The following is a 4,873-nucleotide window of genomic DNA, read 5'->3' as shown; positions in this document are numbered from 1 at the left end:
CTTAATGAATTGTGCAGCCCTTTGTCGGTAGTGAAATTTTAAACCTCAAAAATATTGCCTGATCGCGGTAAGTCAGGAGTAACCTAATTAACGTCATGTTTGAAGATCCTACCATCATCCGTTCATACGGACATTAACAAAATAAACCCCGACTCGCTACTCGACTCCGCGTCCAAACCCGGAATCTATCTTAAATGTACTACATTTAGTCAAGTCCTGTGAAGTGCGTTTTTAGGCGCCTGCTAAAAAATCACCATCAAAATGTACTGCGCGTGTGCGGTAATGTAATGCCTTCCCGGGGGCCAAAATCGGCATTGTATAGTTCCTCATTTTTATTCTGTTGCCACAATTGGCTGTCCTCAGGTTTTGGTATGAGAATATTTTTTTTGTCTGTTTTACTCAAATTTGACCTTCATTTCTGTGTAAATTAGCGGTTTTTGCAAAAAATAAAATTAAATAAATAAATAAAAAATATATAATATTTCATTTTCAACATAAACCGCTAAAAAAGCACAAAAAAATGTAGGTTAGATTTGAGTAAAATACCAAAAACTATTCTCATACGAAAGGAACCAACCTACCTAACCTAGCCTAACATCCTACAAGGAGGAGACAAATGACTGAGTATAGCCTCAGTCAAACATGGCGGGAACCTGCAGACGGCCATAGGACGAATATTAACCATAATAGATTATTTCTGTGTGTATATAAAAAAGGAGGTAATTTTTATGGCCAACATCATCCTGTCAGCCAACCACCTTAACTTGTTCCTGTAGGAAAGGGCATGGAGTATATTAAGAAAAGTAAAAAGTATATTAAGTATATTAAGAAAGCTTAAAATTCAAAACTTAAGGTATCTAGCTTTTGTGTTGACTGTTGACTAAATGGCGAAGACGACAGTTCCCTAATATTTGGAGAAAATGTAAACATGTAGAGATTGTTGAATTACTGGTTGTGTTCTTTTGACTTTTCTGTAAAACTTATCTTTTAATGGTAATACTTGACGAGAATGGTCCGGCCTTAGCAGCAACCTTACTAATTTAACCACAGAAAATAAAGTGACAAATCTTGACATGATATGGATTGTTTGTCTGGGGTATATATGAATTTCCTTAGGCAGAGATTCTGCATGATAGAATAATGTACTGGTTATTATTGATAACCCCGTAGGGCGTAGGATTATGGTGGGTGTGAATTCGTGCCATTAATGAGTGTAATTCGTCAGAACAATGAGTGTAGAAATATAGAGCAGGGCAATTGAAATGGTGTCCTTGTCAACGTGGAGCGCTGGAAGCTATCAAATAAGACCATTACACTAGGCAGCAAATTTTGAGGTGCTGATTTCAAATCTGCCAGTAAAAATTCTGTGGCACGTACATTTTATTTGTTATACAAAAAATTTAATCTTACACATACAAAAACTGAAAAATAAATTTTTTCATGTTATTCCTGTTACTTTTTTCGACGTCATCACACTAAAATTCAATAAAGAATGAAAACAATCACAAGAAGACACAAAAACTATGAAATTAGCCAGTGTATGGGCATTTATTATTTTATTTCGTCCTTTTCTGTGTTTTATTGTCCTACGATTGTAAAAACCAGCAATAGTCCCCCATCACGGCAGGATTCCATCTACCCTGGTACGGTACTTTCCTCCATACGTCTAATGTCCTGATGAAATCGCTCTTCCTGTTTATCACTAACCGCCCCCAGAGTTTAAGGAAAAAAGTCCAAGTGTGAGTGTCGGAGGTGGACTTTCAGGGACATCCTGCATCCTAAGTTTTTGTAGTTTTTTTAAGAGTTCCTCTCCAAGTTGGCAATAGTTTTCTTCCTTCTTGTTTCCAAGAAACCCCTTGACTACAGATGTGAATTATTTCCATGCAGCTAGCTCATTTTCATTCAGTTTATTTTCAAAGTCATCATCACGAAGCAACTTTCTTATCTGTGGGCCAACAAAGATACCCTCTTTGACTTTAGATCATTGAGCTGTGGGAATTTTTCCCTCAAGTACACGAACCCATCACCTTGTTTGTCCATAGCCTTCACAAAATTCTTCATTAGTCCCAGCTTGATGTGTAAAGGAGGTAGACGTACAGTGGCTAAAACAACTATCTGTGCAGGTGTGGGTCGATATGCTCCGAAATTTTACGTGTGACTAGTGACAGCTCTCATATACCAAAATTTATCGTCCATGGTTTCATATTGTTTCCCACAAAGTATGCACAGATAGTTATTTTTAGCTACTGTACATCGTTTGGGTCTACCAAGGGAGTAAATTTAACGTTGCTTTTTCCTGGAGCAAACTCTTCTCTCTTTGGCCACTCCTTTGTGTTGTAGTGTTTTTCCGTTGCTCTGCTGTCCTATAAACACAGAAAACAGCAAAATTTCTTGAACCCTCCATGAAGGCCGAGTAGAAGGGCTATAACCATCAAATTCCCGCAGATCTGCCATCTATATTCCTTGTATTTAATAGCGGTCAGAATTTTCTCCATACTATCACACATACGTTTCCTTCAAACCTACAGAATGCGCTACTGGAACTGAGGGCTTCTGGTTCCCATTATGCAACAATACTGCTTCTTTCAAACTAAACTTGGAGGAATCTATGAAAAGCCGCCATTCCTTTGGGTCATGTTTTTCTCCCAACTCTGACATCAGTACACACAGAGGGAATCCTGCATACTGTAAAATGAAGATAATGTAATATTTCTTTTCCTAAAAACAGAAATTCTTGCCTGTTTCGCTCGCAAGTTCCATTCCTGCAGTCTTGAAGCTAAAAGTTCCGCCTGCTGTTTTGACGGACGGAGATCACATAGAGAATCATTAAGTTCACTTTGTTTTATAAGATGTGGTTCATTGGAAGTCTGGTCATTGAAAGGAAGATCATGGGATGATTCTGGGATTTCTTCCCCAATTTCCTCATCCGAAGTTGAGAGCTCTTCCAAATTAGCCGGTGGTGTAGGTATAGGGGGGGGGGGCCTTCTCCGTGAGGAACGGGCCTTAATGCCGAAGATACAGTCTTGTTCAAGATTCTTCGAACACTGCTGGAGACAGCAAGCAACTCAAGGCCATTTGTTTACTATAGTACGTAGTAAAAATTATGAATAATGTAAAAGTGATCGGTGATTGGTTACTTAGTTTCTCTTTGCTTAATTTAATGGTTGGGCTTTGTTGTTTCGTATTATATTACACTACGAACTATAGTAAACAAACGGCCTTGAGTTGCCAACTATCTCCAGCAGTGTTCGAAGAATCTTGAACGAGACTGTACATTTGGACACTCAATTTGGTGAATTAACACAGCCTCGGCGTTGTATTCTCTCCATTCTCCTTTTCAGTATTGCTAACCTTGCATTTAATATATACCTACCATTTTTTATTGCCATATTTGAAATTAGCACCCCAAAATTAGTAAAGTGCAGCTTATTTGATCCATGTTACCGAATCCTTGTCAACTAGTGTAATTATATACTGTATGATTTGGTTGAGAATCGGTAATGTACAACTTTATATTGATTCATACAAGGAAATAAGAGTCAAAAAATAATTAAATACTCTACTGTATAGCGTTTTCTTCGCATATTTATATTCAAGTTATTTTGACTTGCCGAATTTACTCACGTGACTGTATCGCCAATCAGCGGAAGTCACGCTGTCACGTGATGCGCATTCGCTGTTCTTGCTCAAACTTTTGGTATTTGAGTTTGTCATTGTTAGTCGTAAGATGTTTTCTGCTGTCAGAGTGTTTCCAGTCAGAATGGCAAACCATTCAATGTATTAAAAAATGGCACTGCAATTGACATTCTAGAGTTAGGTCAGGAGGTCAGGTTAGATAAGGTTTTATGCATGTTTTTACCCCACAAATTCCTTCTACAAAACCCTGCCCACTTTGGGCAATCCAAATTGTAGGTAGTGGGGGGGGGGGGTCATATCTCAATAACGATTCATTTCACACACAAAAAAGTAAAATTACAAACTATCACAGTAAATTCTTTGTTTTATATGCCAGGGGTTCCAGTCCCCTGGCTACGAAGTTAGGTAAGGTTAAGTAAGTTTGTTTGGTGCGGTTTTCTAACAATGCTTTGGCCACTTGTGTTTCTTATCCACTATGACTTATCCATATGCGATGGGTGTGTCGTCAGTAATTACCAATCTATTATTATTATTATTATTATTATTATAATTATAAAACACTAACAATGTTGACCCTGATTGAAATATTGTAAATACTATTACCGAGGTTTGGTGGTTTTTCAGTATGCTGGCAATCCATCAGGCATGAGGGTACACAAGAATTGTTTCCCTCTACATCAAGAAGTAACGGTCTCCCTCTGCGTCACGTAAACTCAACTGGTTCACGAATACTAGGACAAATCAGGTAAAATATACGTGTTTTTAATAGAGATTTTACGGGACATTGAAGGTGAAGCGCTTGTGACATCTTGCCATAGGGATGGATCAGTTCCCCTGCATGATGGCGCGTCTCTTTATTTTCTAAACATTCAACTTGGTCAAGCTCTTGGGAACGGTTGGTCGCAAAACTGAGCCAGAGTAGAGTTGGTCGCATTATGTGTTTCTTCACTTTCATGTGGAACGCCAATACTTTAAAGAAACCGATCTTCGTATATCCAAGGGACTAGACTGCACTTTGCGTATATTAACAGCTCAGGAGGCGTGGGGCTTGTAACTCTGTCCACTGTATCTTGTTGACTAAAAAGAACGAGAGTAAATACAGATAGGGAGTTTGGAATGTAAGACGGAAGTAAGAGTACATGGATGGCAAACACAACATAAAGATAAAAGTCGATGTTTACTCTGGGTTCCTGCCACTGTTGAAACACCGGGAAAAATAATTTGCGCTACAGTATCT

This window comes from Homarus americanus, unplaced genomic scaffold (genome assembly GCF_018991925.1).
Source record: "Homarus americanus isolate GMGI-L3 unplaced genomic scaffold, GMGI_Hamer_2.0 scaffold40248, whole genome shotgun sequence".
In the NCBI taxonomy this organism is placed as follows: domain Eukaryota; kingdom Metazoa; phylum Arthropoda; class Malacostraca; order Decapoda; family Nephropidae; genus Homarus; species Homarus americanus.
The sequence above is the reverse complement of the archived record's forward strand: the minus strand, read 5'-3'. Positions refer to the sequence as shown.